At 33.1% G+C, this 17,368-nt stretch overlaps 1 long non-coding RNA gene across 1 annotated transcript in view; it reads left to right on the top strand.

Moving 5' to 3' along the window:
- The window catches only part of LOC112840870 (uncharacterized), a 313,823-nt gene that overhangs the window by 234,151 nt on the left and 62,304 nt on the right, over positions 1 to 17,368 (top strand). The window lies entirely within an intron of this gene.

Here is a 17,368-nt window from a genome sequence, read left to right as displayed (position 1 = left end):
TGTATTTTCACATAGCAATTCTTAGGGTAAAAACAGTTTTAAATGTTCTAATAAAAAACTTCATTTAAAATGCCAAACTAGTTTCTTTAAGAGGGCAGTAAGTTTGGAATGAGTGATTTAGTCAACTTTATTAAAGACTATATATGCCCACATGTGCAACATTTTGTTAGAAGACAAGGAGAAGTAAGTGCATTTGCTTATAGAGGTGGAGTGGGCAGTATCTAAAGAAAGAACATTATGAATAAAACCGTTCACTTTAGATGTAATTAACCTCCTTGTGCCATCTGCATTATTAATGTGATGGGATTATTATACTGTCCTAATGCATCTGAATTTCTATTCATGTTTTCTCCACTAAATAAATAAAAGTGGTTGAGTAAGAGATGACATTTGCTTTAACTCTTCATTATGGATTTTTTTCTAAAGCTGTGGTAGTCTGTTAAATACAAACTGTTTAAATGGATGGTATTTCATGAGAGGTTTTGAACCTAATTATACCAAATGTCATCATTTTATTTATTAAAAGGATTTGTAAAATTGCTCAGTAAAAAAAAGGATAAATTCCTGGATTCTTATAATATTTAAACTATTCCATTAATTTAAAATAATTTTAATAAGGCAAGTTGGATTGACACTACACTCACCTGTTATTTATAATCAATTTACATTTTTATAGATAATTTGGAATCTTATGGGATTTACTCCTATGTACCATTTTGTAAATTATCTTGTTGAAATAGATGGTTATGGCAAATAATGTCAGTTAAATTAGAATGCAGATACTACTATGCAATTTCATTTGATACATCTAAAGTGAATAATCTAACCTTAAATAGTTAACAAAACATGCTTTTTAAAATAGATGTCCTGGCATTTTAACACGTAAGATAAAAAATAATTTTAGATTGATATGTCTTTGTATTGATTTTCAGAGAGGTTGATACACATGCAAACTTACTTTAAATTTAAAATGAATGTTGAAAGATTTCCACCACTTTTTAAAAATGTGTTCTATGTTAAATATCCACCTATTGTTCCATTTTGGGAAATAGATTGGTTTGACTTCCATGGTAGTGTTTTAAAGATTTGTGTCAGAATTGATATACATATATGTCCCTATATAGAAAAATATACAGTATTTCCCAAATTACAAAATCATTATCTATTTATCTATTATCTATCATCTACCACCTCTTCAACTTATAAAACTTACCTTCTATTTATATTATTTTCTTCTTTGGTTTTAGGCCTAATATTACCATAAATCCAAAAAGTTTTACAGTATAATTACAAACACAATTTTTGAAATATAGTTGTATACTTTCTAAAAATGTATGAATCAATAACATTATGGGCTAGATGACAAAGGAAAATTGATGCCACAATAAAGTAGAGAATTTTATCTCTAAAGTGCATAATTGGTATATTACCAAGAATTAATGATAAAAAATATGGACATTTATCCTATATCCAGATCACATTAAAGAAATCCATAAATATTGCAAAGGATGTTTAAGCCTTTAAATCTCTTGACTTAGTTCCTAACTAGCTCTTGGAGTTTCTTTTTCCCAACCCAAACCAGCAAAAGTTAGAGCTTAACATCACTCTGAAATCAATTCAAAGCAAATAAAATATAATTTGTATTCTTCTGAATTCAGAAACATACATTTTCTGATTATTTTAATAAAAAAATAAATTCACTCTATTTTATGAAAATTTTCTACACCTTGCCATATACACACATATGGTAAACATTAAAGTCTAATGTGAATGGGATTAGGTTTGAGTCTTACAGAATTTAAGGAAGTATCTATTTGAAGAATAGGTTTCCCTGACTATTCAAAAGTAGATTGTTCCTATGAGACATTTTACAAGCTAAAATGGCATAAGCAAATAAACAATTATCATTAGTTTATATGGAAAATTTTTTGAGTATTCTCAGACCCCAAAAATAGCCTCCCTTAGGAATTTCTGATACCTTAGGACATATCTTGCCAACAGATTACACAAAATAAATCAAGGAAAGCACAGGTGCTCACACACATAGTTCAAAGATAGGTATGATAGCTCCATGCCAAGATGCTGAGGGTAGTTCCCAGGAAAGGAGCTTGGTGGCACCACTCGTGCTGCCTCTATAATAGTGTGCTTGCAAAACAAACACTGAACATTTTTATCGCTTTTCATGTTTTTTTTTTTTTTGTAAAAGCAATAATGCTCTTCAGACTTCTTTGGGTTATTGAAACAGCTACAATAGTCCTCCCCCCTTATCTGTGGGGGATACATTCCAAAAACACCAGTGGATGCCTGAAACTGAGGATAGTACCAAACCTTGTGTATATTATGTTTCTTCCTCTATAAACATACCTACATTAAAGGTTAATTTATAAATTAGGCACAATAAGAAATTAACAATAACAAGTAATAATAAAATAGAACAATTATAACAGGTGCAGGTGCCCCTTCAGATCACTATGTTTGTAACCTTTGGGTAAATACCTAGTAGTGCAATTACTGGGTTGTAGGGTAGCTCTTATTTTCAACTTTTTGAGGAACCTCCATACTGTTTTCCAGAGCAGCTGTACCAGCTTGTATTCCCACCAACTGTACCCCAATGTTTATAGCAGCAATGTCCACAACAGCCAAACTGGAAAGAACCCAGCTGTCCATCGACAGATGAATGGATAAAGATGTGGTATATAGATATACAATGGAATATTACTCAGTCATCAAAAAATGAAATCTTACCATTTTCAACAATATGGATGAAACTAGAGGTTATGCTAAGCAAAATAAATCAATCAGAGAAAGACTATTATCATATGATTTCAGTCATACATGGAAATTAAGAAACAAAACAGAGGGTCATAGGGGAAGGGAGGGAAGAATAAAATAAGACAAAATCAGAGAGAGACAAACCATAAGAGACTCTTTACTATAGGAAAAAAAGTGAGGGTTACTGGAAGGGAGGTGGGTGGGAGAAAGGGGTAACTAGGTGATGGACATTAAGGAGGGCACATAATGCAATAAGCATTAAGTATTATATGCAACTGAAGAATCACTAAATTCTACCTCTGAAACTAATGATATACTATATGTTAATTGAGTTTAAGTATAATAAAATTTTTAAAAAGAACAATTATACTGTAATAAAAATTATATACATATGGTCTCCCTCAAAATATCTAATTGTATTGTACTCACCCTTCTTTTGATGTTGTAAGATGATAAAATGCCTACACGATGAGATGAAGTGAGGCGAATGTAGATCAGATTGAGAATCATCTACTTCCCAACTGTTGCTGACAGCACTTAACTGAAACTACAGAAAGAGAAACCACAGATAAGGGGGACTACTGTTCTAAGATAGTTATTTTGTAAAACAAAGTGGCATAAGGCAAACTTTCTCCAAGTGGGAAATATATATATTTCTGGAGTTGTGTTCCTTGAAAAAAACCACAACAATCCCAACTAAAGTATTCAGATACTTTGGGCCAAATTTGTATTATGGACATATTCAGCTCACTAGTTGGTTCTTACTTTTAATTTGGCTTCTTTAAGAAAGGCTTCAATAAAGGAGATTGTGAGATGTGTCTGAACAGACAGTACTTATACCCCACTCATGTGTCTTTCATCAAAGCTGATCTATACATCCTGTTGACCAATATAAATTAGATGTTTCTGGCACTTAGATAATATTTCATGGACATTCTGTTGTTACTCAAGCTTCCAATTTAGGATTTAGTCTCTCATTCTCATACAGAGCTTACACTTGGGATATAATTACAGATCATACCTTCAGTTTTTGTAAATACAAGACATCTGCCCATTCCCTGCCTATCCTTTCTGATCTTGGCAGTTTTTAATTTAAAACATAGGTTATAGATAATGTTTTTGAAACTCAGGAAAATACTTATCTCTCCACAAAATTTGGAAATAAATTAAACAAAGGAAAAATCATAGCTTGTTGTTATTGCAACTATTTTTGTTTAAGGCAGTCATAAAAGTAAAAGTTAGATATTTTGACTCATTTTTTATTATAATCAATAAAATTAATTGCATTACTTGATAACAGAAATATTTGACTGTTATCCTTAGATTTCATTTAAGTGTATCTAATTCAACTTACTGTGGGTCTTAATAGAAATCATTTAAATCTGTCAATGATACATGTCAATAATCACAATCATTGTTAATATGTTCATATCTCTATTTTCAAGCTAAGTCTTTGAGAATGCCTTAAACCATGGCTTTTCTTTTGTAAATGATGCATTTATTGATACTGAGCTTTTGACACTCTGAAAAGTGTTAATGTTTATTTTTTACTTGGATTTCAAGATTAATTATTGGTTTGTTTAAAACAAAACAAAACAATATACCTGTCTGATTGCTAAAAGCCTATGGGGAGGAAATCAGGGTGAACAAGGAAGTAGAGGAGTATAATCTCTTAGTTTATGATCTTCAAGGGACATCAGCTGGTGGAAGTGTTTTAGCTGTAAAATTCCTGGCAATTCCCATAATTCTGAGCATGAGAATGAAATGAAGTCTACTTATAGCTACAGCTCTTCAACTGCACCACAGCATGATGTCATATGGCTCCTGAGAATATTACATTCCAGGATTCTTAAATACATTTGGTTTTACCTGATGATAAATTTTGACTCATTCAATTGTGATGAATCTCACATGTATAAAAACGATTTCCTACATAAACTAAGATTTAAAATAAACTATGGAGATTGCTCATTTCTTTTTAAGATTTTATTTATTTATTTGGACAGAGAGAGAGAGACAGCGAGAGAGGGAACACAAGCAGGGGGAGTGGGAGAGGAGGAAGAAGGCTTCCCACGGAGCAGGGAGCCCGATGTGGGGCTCGATCCCAGGACCCTGGGATCATGACCTGAGCAGAAGGCAGATGATTAACGACTGAGCCACCCAGGTGCCCTGGAAATTGCTCATCTTATTTAAATTTGGTGGGGGTGTTAAATGGCAGGATGATCTCAAATGATGAAGTCAGGATTAATTATTTTTCAATCTTTATAATTATTTTCTTATAAAATTAATATCATTTTCATCTATTTTTGCGATTATATGGGCCTATTGTACATGATTACACATTTTTTAAACACTTGCATATTCAATGCTATTAATTCTGAAGTCTAATTATTCAACCTATAAATGTTTGATAAATAATAGGCTGGAAACTGTGGAGAATATGAAAGAAATAAAGACATGATCCCTTGTGAAAATCACATTTTTATCAGAGGAAAGTCACAGTTTTGCATGGACATGTATACTAATAACATTTATTTATGCCAAAAAATGTGAAAAATTAGATTAATGCAAAAATATTCTATAGACTACCCATAACATGTTCTGAAAAATAAAATTATATATTCAATTTTTAAAATTGGATGATATGATGGAGATCTACCAAAAGAAAATCTTAGAACGCATAGCCCTTAAATTTTCCTAAGCAAAATAATGTGGAATTTAAATAATATATTAACAGTTAACCAAAGAAATAAAAGTATATATGCTACTTGCATGTAACATTGAGTCTTTAGCATCATCAATTAATTCTCAATTTCCAAAGGTGTTAATTAACTTCTCATGGTACCTAGTACATACTTCAAAGAACTTATATAGTCATTATTGGGTCATAATTGTGATCATGATCAAGCTTACTAAAGCTGTTACTTTATAATACCTTAGTTACATGAAAGAATAAGAATCAGAATAATACTTATTAACACATTGACACATTTCCAAAGTGCCTAACTTATACCTAGGGAGTAGTTCGCAAATAGTGAGCATCTGGATGGGTACATATTAAGCTCCCTCAGGTGGATGCTTTCATGCTTAGTATTACTCAGAAACAGTTTTAAAGACATAACACCTGCTCTATAACAGTTTGCAAAACTGAAGACAAACACACTGATTGACATAATCTATGTAATAATGAAGCATAAATAAATTAGAAAACCTGGCAATTTCAAATTAGGAAATAAAGACATCAAAGAGCAATCACATTTTTATACTACCATTTTTGTTTATACACACACTCATCTGAACATACTTTATTATAAATAAAGTCTTTTCTACTTTTTAAAAGAAATTATTATATTGTTCATTAGAAGTTAGGGATATTAAGGAGTTGTGAGATTTGTATAACAGCACTTTCTGGTCTCTGGAGATAATTTTTTTTCTTCCTGATTTTATGTTTATTTGACAAAATGATGAATCTTGTGCCTATAATGTAATGAAATTATCCAATTTTCCTACCTAATGGTGATAATTCCTTACAAGACCATAGGCTCCTCAAAACAGCCATCAAAAGGCACACATTAGGATAGTCCCCAAATTTTCTTTTTTCCAATATATGCATTTATCCAATATACACATTTATCCAATATTCCAATTCAGAAAAGCATTTTCTTTTCTCTTTCCTTTCCTCTCCTCTCATCCATCTGATCCCCGAATATAACTTCAATAACCTGTTATTTACAAGAAATAAACAAACTATCTTTGTCTTCTTACAAAAATCTTTATTATCTGGCTCTTACAAACTAATCCAGTCTCATCACTGAGCCATTTCTCATTCCTGCACTATTGACTTTTTGTGATTCCCTAAATTCGCCTTTTTTCTTACCTTTGCACATTACTGTTCACTCTCTTTGGAAAAGCCTACTGTTATTTCCTTCTGTCAAACTCTTGTCTTTCCTTTAAAACATTATTTAATTACTTCCCTTTCTGTAAAGTCCTCCTTGATATCTCCAAGTTTAGTTTGCTGCACATTCTCTATGCTCTCCAAGCACTTATATTATTTAGTATGGATACATTATTCTAAATACCAATTATATTTTCCTGCATATTATCTTCTTTATTGTCTTGTGTGTTCCTTGAAGCAGGTTAAACGCCTTGTTTACTTTTAAGATACTCAATTCCTTGGGTTTTAATTGAATATTTGCTTGAATAAGGAATATTTTGGGGTAGAAATGGACAGATTGAATAGGATAGTTCAGTCAGTTTGTTATAAGCTACTGTTCAATTACTAAGCCTATTTCACATAGTTTAAAATTTTCTTATGGCACCACAATACTTCAAGAGACCAATTTTCGATATTGGTCTGATTGGGCCACACTGTTATTACAGATATACCATAAACACCCAAATTGCAGTGACTTAGCACCACAAGATATTATTTCTTGCTCAAATTTAGGTGTGGGTCCCCTAGGGTTCTTCTCTGTCTGTGATTCAAAGTCTAGGCTTCCTCCATTCTGATGCTGTCAATTCAATATTTGACTTCCCAAATCTCAGTTACATGATTATTATCCAATTTTATATATGGAAAAGGCTGAGAGATTTTTACAGATTGTCTTTGACCAGCCATTAGTAAGTGGGGACCCAAGCAGTTTAGCTTCAGTTCTGATGCTTAACCACCAAATTACACTGACAACCAAGATAACACATATTAAAAGATTTCTATTTCCCAGCTCATGGCAGGCTCTCGATATCTCTTCTTCCCATTTTATGTACCAGACTAAAAGCCCTTTGAGTATAAATGTTTTTTTTTTTAAATATTATTAGTATTTTTCTTTTCAGTACCTAGCACAAGAAGTAGCAAGTACTAGGCAGTCAAAAATTAATTTGGTTTCAGATTAATTTGTTTAATGATGTTATCATGGGAGAGCTATGGGATGCGGAATAAATGGGAGAGATATAATTTTTCTTTCTTATGGGCATATTTCCTGAAATTGTTAAAATATACTTTAAAACTATTAACTGGTAGTAAAATGGATTTGGCATTGAATATTTCATTCCAAACAATTTTAGGATATTTCTAAAGGTAATGAATTTACTCGGTTTTAAACAGTTGTGAATTTTTGTGATTGGTCAAGTAGTCTCAGAGTTGAGGCATAAAATTTTAACTGGGAGAAAAAATTAAACATATCTAGAGTTTGCTACTGAGGATTCAGAGAGAATTGTAATTAGAAAAACACTTTTAGAAGGCTAAAAATTAAATTTACATGCATCCGTGCATACACACACACACACACTCACTCACACTACTCAAGTGTAACTTAAAATGTCTTAGTTCTGTTCAGAACTGATGGTCTCAGAAATGCCAACCAATTCTGCTGTATTACAGACCAGAAAAGTCTGGGCACTATATTTAATAATCTGAAGTTATAATTATATAAACCTGGCCCAGTTTGTAAAGCATTAAAGAAAAGAGAGTGTTTCCAATTAGATTTCTTTGTTGTTATTTTAGTCTCTCTATGGTTGTTTAGACTCAATGAATATGTGAACAGATTAAAAGTTAAAACCTTGAGCTTTAAAGTTATGTCTTGGACTTCAGATTTTTTTCTCATCTGGAAACATGACAAAACTAGTAAATTCATGATATAGTTGTTATGTGGGTTAATGAAATACCATATAGGCCACAAAACATGTTCCTGACATATTTATTAGTAAATAAAAAGTAGTCATCATTTTTTTTATTATTATATGATAATAAATTATTTCTAGCACCAACTATTGTTTGAGTAGTTCAAATATTTTTATTTAATCTTTTGCCTATAAACACATGCTAGTCTACCTTTGCTTTTAAAAGATGCAATGAAACAAAAATGATGTTTCTTCAAGAATTATCACCAATCCCATCTTCTCAAAACAGTGCCTATTACTTTTTTTCCTTATTCCTTTTGACTTGCTACTTAACTGGCAGGTTAACTAGAAGAGAAAAGTGGAGGAAGAGACATGGCATTAATATAAGAAAATGAAAAAAATTAATAAATAAAATAAAATAAGAAAATGGACTGAGAAAGCTTGAAAGCATTTACCATCAGCATTGGCTTGATTTTTTTTCATCTTATGGAAAATATTAAATGTTTCTTTTGAGATATCATAATGTTTTGTGCAAGATTATGTATTCCTACAAATTCCTACTGATGTGTCATAGATATTTTTATAATTTGTATACAATTATATACTCAACATGGATGCTATTTAATAGTATATTTTTATACTATAAAACTATAAAATAGTTTATTTTTAAGTATATTGATCTTATTTTCAACTCCTACTTTTAGGTCATTTGTATATTATACTCATGTATATTATATTCATATCACACTGAATCAGAATTTATTTTTCAGACATTTTTGGAAAATAATTAAAATTAGAAATAATAGAATATACAAATCCTAATTTTGAAATGGTTATGATATAAAAGGAAATTAATCCTGTTCAAATTATTGATGCATTAATTAAAGATTGTTGTTTGTCTTTTATTTGATAATGAATAAAAATGACTGCATGTATCTTCATGCCATAGAGTCTCCATGCACAAGAAGATTTACAATTCTTTAAGACAATGTCAAGGATTTAACATGTACACTCAAAACAGAAATAAGAAAAATCTGAAATTCACATTGGATTCTATTTTATTTTTTTTCTTTTCTATCTTTAAATGTGAATTTCAGGCTATATAATAAAATATTTTCTTGTAATTTACTGAAGTGGTGACTAACTGGAGGCTGCCAGGTAGGCAGTTTCCTGTGTGTAAACAATTGAGGAAAGATAACAGTTTTTCCAAGCAAAAGGACTTTTATCATAGGGAAAGAAATAGTTACAGAGTTATAGACAAAATATTATTACTCAATGTTGAAGAAAAGATAATCTTTGCAATTGATCATTATTGCAAGCAGTAAGAGAATATAATCCATGCTTTTTGAAATCACTCTCAAATTCTGATTTCACACAAATATATAGGAAAATAATAAACAACTATGTGAACTATTCAATACAAATGAACTTAACTTGCCCTATGTGAAGTTTATTTGCAGGGATATAGTTCAGTTGGTTGATATATAGAAGGCACATTTAGTATAGTCAATAGAACTTTAAGATCTGGAAGCTATTAGCATTATGTCCTTTTCAGTGTGTTTATTTTGCAAACTTTCTAGACCAAATTGAAGAATGAATTACTTTAGGATGAATTTTGACATCTAAGAACCTGGCTCCTGCATTGGAAGGAATACTAAAATTTCAGTAGTATAAAAGAAAAGAAAATCCTTGTTAACTTGATATTTCATAAAGGACCTGATTTTTTTTAATCCACTGACAAATTGTCTTTTTGCACAATTTGGCTCCAATAAGATTTTAGAGACCAAAGTTTCTGTCTGCTCCTCTCCCCCCCCACAAAAAAATAGAATTTATATGCTAGGTCATTTTTCTAATCAGAAGGAAGATATCATATCTTTGACCTCAGACTATGAAAGACTATTTAATCTTGCCTTATACCTGTTTGAGTGATGTCATAATAACACTGACACCAAGGGGATCCACTCAACCATTAGAAGACCAATGAACAGCAACAGAAAAAATAATAAAGACAGTTTCATGTGTAAAGAAGAATTTATTATTTTTCTAGGTTGGGATCTGAGCCAGAAATAAAAACACTAAAGTCTAGCTAAGGGCAGCAAGTGTGATTTAATATATTCTTGTCTGAACACACATAAGAGAATACTCAGATGCAGTTACAGGAGATGGCATCTCTTATGACTCAGAGTTTGCAGAATCCATTTGTAAAGCACTGTTGAGAATTTATTTTTCTCATAAAAAATGTTTCTGTTGGGCACTGTCACCAAGAACAAGTAAAAACTAAGAAAAGATTAAAGAATCAGACAAAATTTAACCTTCGATGGCACGATGATTTTCAAAATTCCAAATTATGTTCAAATTAATTTTTATTAGGACAAACCTGGAGGAGTGATTGTGAAAAAAATCATATTTTTCCTAAGAAATAAGTAGCAGTCTTTTCATCAAAGATGTAGGTCATTTATTCAATAGTATATTGGAAATATTTCAAAATTCGATTTGTTATAAATTAATTAATGAAACACAAGTCTGTGTCTATCCATGCAGAGCAAAATGGTGGTGGTGGGGGTTAGGGTAATTGTAGATAAATCTGTATTTTGGTCAAAAATAAGTTCTTTCATCTAACTTACCAGGTTACTATTTTATACTAGTTTATACTATTCCTGTATGGGACAGTTCAGCTCTTTATTTTTTTTTTAAGGAGGAAATCTAGTCAAGCACTAGGGACATGATTGTGATCAAAAACATATTTTAAATCCTAAAAAAGGATAGAGATATAAAGAAATATTAGGCCAATATGCAAATTTGTAAAGGAATTTCTTGGAAGCAGAAAATTGAATGAATAGTAAATATATAAGGAAAATGTTCATAACTTAGACTTTTGGTTACTCAAATTGTATAAAGTTAAGCAAAAATGATACAATGTTATAGAAATCTTTTTTTAAAATTTTTTATTGTTATGTTACTCACCATACATTACATCATTAGTTTTTGATGTAGTATTCCATGATTCATTGTTTGTGCATAACACCGAGTGCTCCACGCAGAATGTGCCCTCTTTAATACCCATCACCAAGCTAACCCATCCCCCCACCCCCCTCCCCTCTAGAACCCTCAGTTTGTTTTTCAGAGTCCATCGTCTCTCATGGTTCGTCTCCCCCTCCGACTTACTCCCCTTCATTCTTCCCCTCCTGCTATCTTCTTCTTCTTTTTTTTTTCTTAACATATATTGCATTATTTGTTTCAGAGGTACGGATCTGTGATTCAACGGTCTTGCACAATTCACAGCGCTCACCATAGCACATACCCTACCCAATGTCTATCACCCAGGCACCACCTCCCTCCCACCCCCCACCACTCCAGCAACCCTCAGTTTGTTTCCTGAGATTAAGAATTCCTCATATCAGTGAGGTCATATGATACATGTCTTTCTCTGATTGACTTATTTCACTCAGGATAACACCCTCCAGTTCCATCCACGTCGTTGCAAATGGCAAGATCTCATTCCTTTTGATGGGTGCATAATATTCCTTTGTGTATATATACCACATCTTCTTTATCCATTCATCTGTTGATGGACATCTTGACTCTTTCCACAGTTTGGCTATTGTGGACATCGCTGCTATAAACATCGGGATGCACGTACCCCTTCGGATCCCTATATTTGTATCTTTGGGGTAAATACCCAGTAGTGCAATTGCTGGATCGTATGGTAGTTCTATTTTCAACTGTTTGAGGAACCTCCATACTGTTTTCCAGAGTGGCTGCACCAGCTTGCATTCCCACCAACAGCGTAGGAGGGTTCCCCTTTCTCCGCATCCCCGCCAACATCTGTCGTTTCCTGACTTGTTAATTTTAGCCATTCTGACTGGTGTGAGGTGGTATCTCATTGAGGTTTTGATTTGGATTTCCCTGATGCCAAGCGATGTTGAGCACTTTTTCATGTGTCTGTTGGCCATTTGGATGTCTTCTTTGGAAAAATGTCTGTTCATGTCTTCTGCCCATTTCTTAATTGGATTATTTGTTCTTTGGGTGTTGAGTTTGATAAGTTCTTTATAGATTTTGGATATGAGCCTTTTATCTGATATGTCATTTGCAAATATCTTCTCCCATTCTGTCGGTTGTCTTTTGGTTTTGTGGACTGTTTCTTTTGCTGTGCAAAAGCTTTTTATCTTGATGAAATCCCAATAGTTCATTTTTGCCCTTGCTTCCCTTGCCTTTGGTGATGTTTCTAGGAAGAAGTTGCTGTGGCTGAGGTTGAAGAAGTTGCTGCCTGTGTTCTCCTTTAGGATTTTGATGGACTCCTGTCTCACGTTTAGGTCTTTCAACCATTTGGAATCTTGAACTTCTTTCACATACTTTGTTAGAGGGACAGAAATATTTTAATAATTTTCCAGTGGAAAAAAATATAATTCCAGCTAATTAGGGAATAATTAGATGCAGTTTCTAAAAATGATGATGAAACTCTTCTTGAAATCCAGCTAATTCTCAGAAGTTTCTTGAGTATTTAACTTGAGGGATTTACTCTATGTATTATTTATTATGAATTCTATTACTATACGTCTTACTACAGGCTGTTATAGCAAAATGCTTTTTTTAAAGATTTTATTTATTTACTTGTCAGAGAAAGAGAAAGAGAGAGCACAAGCAGGGGGAGCTGCAGGCAGAGGGAGAAGCAGGCTCCCCGCTGAGCAAGGAGCCCAATGCAGGACTCGATCCTAGGACGCTGGGATTGTGACCTGAGCCGAAGGCAGAAGCTCAACCAACTGAGCCACCTAGGCATCCCTAAAATACCAGTGATTAAATAGCTTAAATAACAGAAATTTATTTCTCCCAGTTCTGGTAGCTGGACGTTGAAGATCAGGGAGCCAGCATGGAAGGGTTCTGGTGACAGCTCTAGTCCTGGCTCACACACAGCAGAGAGAGACAGTGAGAGCCAGCAAGCTCTCTGGTATATCTTACAAGGGCACTAATCCCATCTTTAGGCCCTCACCATCATGATCCCATTTAATTCTAATTACTTCCCAAATGCTCCATCTCCAAATACCATCAGGTTAGGGGAGAGTAGGTCTTTCAATATGTAAATTTTGGGTGGACACAAACATTCAGTCCGTAGCATTATAATTGCACCCCTTTGGGCAAATGGGATATTGAAAAGGAGTCATTTACCACATCTGTTCTTTGTCTGCTTTACAATAAGATGCATTGAAATAACCCACTAGAACATATATAGTATTTTGCACTACAGTTGATCTATAATGAAGGAGAGCTCAGGTAAGTGCAAGGATGAGTGGGATTTCCTCAAAGGAAGAAGTGTCATTTTGTTGGCTCCACTATAAAACTATGTATTTTTAAATAGCAAATTGACTTAATAGAACAACATATTAGAAATATTTTTTCTACCTGTTATAAGAATAATTTCCCAGTATTAAAACCATATTTTCCTTAGTGGGGAATAGAAGCATACTCTTATTGGCATTGATAACATTTTCTTTAGTTAAAAAATTATTTCATCAGCAAATCCTATGAACACCTACCTTAAGACAAGATTAAATCATAATCATGGAGATAATGCCAGTTTTGTTTTGACTAGAAAAAATTATAAACCTATTATATCATTAGTATTTTAGTAACAATAATTTAGACATATCCTGACCATCAGAAAGACATTTGCTTTATACATTTACATAACAAAAGCTTTAACTTTAGATCAGTACTGTCCAATAAAAAAGTAATGTAATCAAATATATATATTTACATATATATATAAATTTTAAATTTTCTAAATACCACATTTTATTTTATTTTAAGATTGTATTTATTTGAGAGAAAGAATGTGATAGAGCATGAGCAGGGTGGAGGGGCACAGAGAGAAGGAGAAGCAGGCTTCACACTGAGCAGGGAGACCAATGCAGGGCTTGATCCTAGGACCCTGAGATCATGACCTGAGCCGAAGGCAGATACTTAATTGACTGAGCCATCTAGGTGCCCCAAAATACCACATTTTTAAAGTCAAGAAAATAGAGGAATTTTAATAATATATTTTATTTAGACCAATATTTCTAAAATATGATTGCAGTATATAATCAAAGTTTGTGATATTTTTCATACTGTCTTCAAAATAGTGTCTATTTTACATTTGTAGCACATTTTAGTCAGACCAGCCACATTTCTAATACTTAACAGCCACATTTGACTAGTGGCTACTATATTAGATAATACCTCTGTATACTTTCTACTTAAAGGGAAAAAAACACATATACATACATATACATTCACATAGATTACAGCCTGGAGTGAGAATATGCAAATTTAATAACTAAGGTAAGTATAGCATTTTCCTCAAATTTAATGACATACAATAAAAGTTACAAAATTGAACTTACACGGAAAAATGTGGAAAGCAAACTTCTGAAGAAAATGTAGAATTTCAAAATACCACTATAACATTCTAGGATACTATGGTCATATTATTTTGTGTGACTACCCAGCAGCCTCTAATAATAGATCCTAAAATTTGTACTAAATGCTGTTACTGCCATTGTAAGAAGTTAGATAATCCAAGAACCTCACTTACCAGGTTTAGGGAGTTGAGCCTTGGGAGAGAATTTTGTTGCAATTATACCAACTGCAGTCATATGGATGCCTCTAAAGTCTGAACATAACTCAAAATCTATTGGGCAGGGGCGCCTGGGAAGCTCAGCCGGTTAAGCGGCTGCCTTCGGCTCAGGTCATGATCCCAGGGCCCTGGGATCGAGCCCTGCATTGGGCTCCCTGCTCAGCGGGGAACCTGCTTCTCTCTCTACCTCTGCCTGCCTCTCTGCCTACTTGCTCTCTCTCTCTCTGTCAAATAAATAAATAAAATATTTTTAAAAATCTATTGGGCAGAGCAAAGCATTAAGAAATTATGGTTAGTTTGTATAAAACTTAGTGGGATTTGTGAGGAGAAAACTGAGCAAAGAGTGAATACGTTGAGTATATTTATCCTGTTTAGCCATGAAAGAAAGATACATTGTACCTAACTGCATAATTACTTATCTAATGGTGATGATATTCTATGATAATAATGACTGTGATATTAAATGGTGAAATATAAAGGAATGCCGTGTTCTGAAAATTTTAACTTTGAGCTTTTTCCTTCAAAACTCTGTGACTCTAAATATCATACTTTTTATTATTTATCATATTTGTTGTACTTCTTTTATATTTGCTAATTCTTTGCAATTAATACAGATAACTTTTGGATTGGTTTTCTAGTTCATAACTTTTGCTGCTTTTCTTAGATTAGCTCCCAATACAGAAACCATATACTATGCAGTTCTGTCTGGCTATTGGTAATGAACTCAGAGGAGGGTATCTTATCCAAATGGGCCAATCAAATTTTATGTCAGAGTTAAAAAATATTTAATATCTGCCACTAGTTAACACAGAAATGAAATGTCACTGGATCTGAACTTCATTTCTGCAGATTCTAAAGTCCATGAATTTCTATTGATGAGTCCCCATGGAGGGAGCAGGTTTTCACCACGTTCTTAATTATAATAATTCAGCTATTTCCTAGAATATGCTGGGTACCTCAGAAGCCTCCCAATAATTTGTTCATTAATTTAACTAGCCAGAATAAGTTTCTGTTATCTGCACTCAAAATAAATTTAACTAACTCATAAATTAAGGCCAGTTGTATTGGCCAGGGTTCCACTGCTCTGTCAAACCAGATGCTTCAGGATGGGGAGAAGACCAGGATTATTAAAAATAGAACAAGAACTTCAGGAAACAAATGCATTGTGAACTAGCTGTTTGTTTTATGTGGACAATAGGCAATGCCTCCTCCTCAATTATAAGATGGGAAAATTTTTAACAGAAAGGATATAGCAAATCACTTGGAACCATGAGCACTGAGGGGTAAGCTAAAGAGACAGCTGATTTTGGAGTTAAATTGGAGTGCTAAGGACTGAACTGTGTCCCCCCATTCCCAAATTCATATGTTGAGACTTTAACCCCCAATGTGACTATATTTCGAGATAGAGCATTTAGGAGTGAATTAAGGTTAAATGAAATCATAAGGGTGGTATCCTAATTTGATAGTATTGACGACCTTAGAAGAAGAAGAGAGACTGAGAGAGAGAGAGAGAGACAGGGACAGAGAGAAAGATAACCCCCTCTCTCCATGCATAGGCACCAGAGAAAAGTCATGTAAAGACACAGCAAAAGGCAGTCATCTATAAGACAGAAAAAGAGCTCTCATTAGAATTGAACCATGTCGGCATCTTGATCTCAGACTTCCAGCTCCAGACTATGAGAAAATAAATTTATTCCTTTAAGCCACCCAGTTTATGGCATTTTGTTGTCGCAACCCAAGTAGACTAAGACATGGAGTAAGGTCAAAAACTCCAAACAAAGTGTAGAATTCCTGATTAAGCACAGCTGCCTTAACTCAAGAAACAAATGATGGAAGACAGATAAAGACATTCCGTCATTACAGATGACCACATAGGGCTAAATAGTATGTCCCAATAAAGAAAGATAGTGTAATATTTTACCATCACATATTTTTGAGTTCCACTAAGAATCAGAGTTACTGTGTACTCCTTTTGTTCCTTTTAGGGTAAAATAAATGTCACTTTTAATAAGTAAATCCCAAGAAGCATGCTAGCACTAACATTCCATAGACTCCATTACAATCTGTTTTGGTACTGGCCTATCCCTGGCTCCAAGGTACAGACTGCATAAAGGTGCTAATCAGTTATCTGTAAAGGTTTGCCATGCTGCTGTCTAAAATTCTTTCTCACAGAATATCACTCCAAAAACTGGAAGATAATAAGTAAGGATAGTCTCGACTTTGAATGACAAAAAAAGTACTCTAGGCTAATTCCATAGCAAATTAGATATAACTATAAAAATTTTAAATAACTGCAATAATCATGATGAATGATAGAATTACCTGTTGAAATTTAACAGCAGAATATAGGAAAGGGAAAGAAAAAAA

Source organism: Callorhinus ursinus, unplaced genomic scaffold, assembly GCF_003265705.2.
Source record: "Callorhinus ursinus isolate GAN/ISIS: 27379988/994484 unplaced genomic scaffold, GSC_fseal_2.0 scaffold2, whole genome shotgun sequence".
Classification (NCBI taxonomy): domain Eukaryota; kingdom Metazoa; phylum Chordata; class Mammalia; order Carnivora; family Otariidae; genus Callorhinus; species Callorhinus ursinus.
This window is presented reverse-complemented; position numbering and strand designations above follow the sequence as displayed.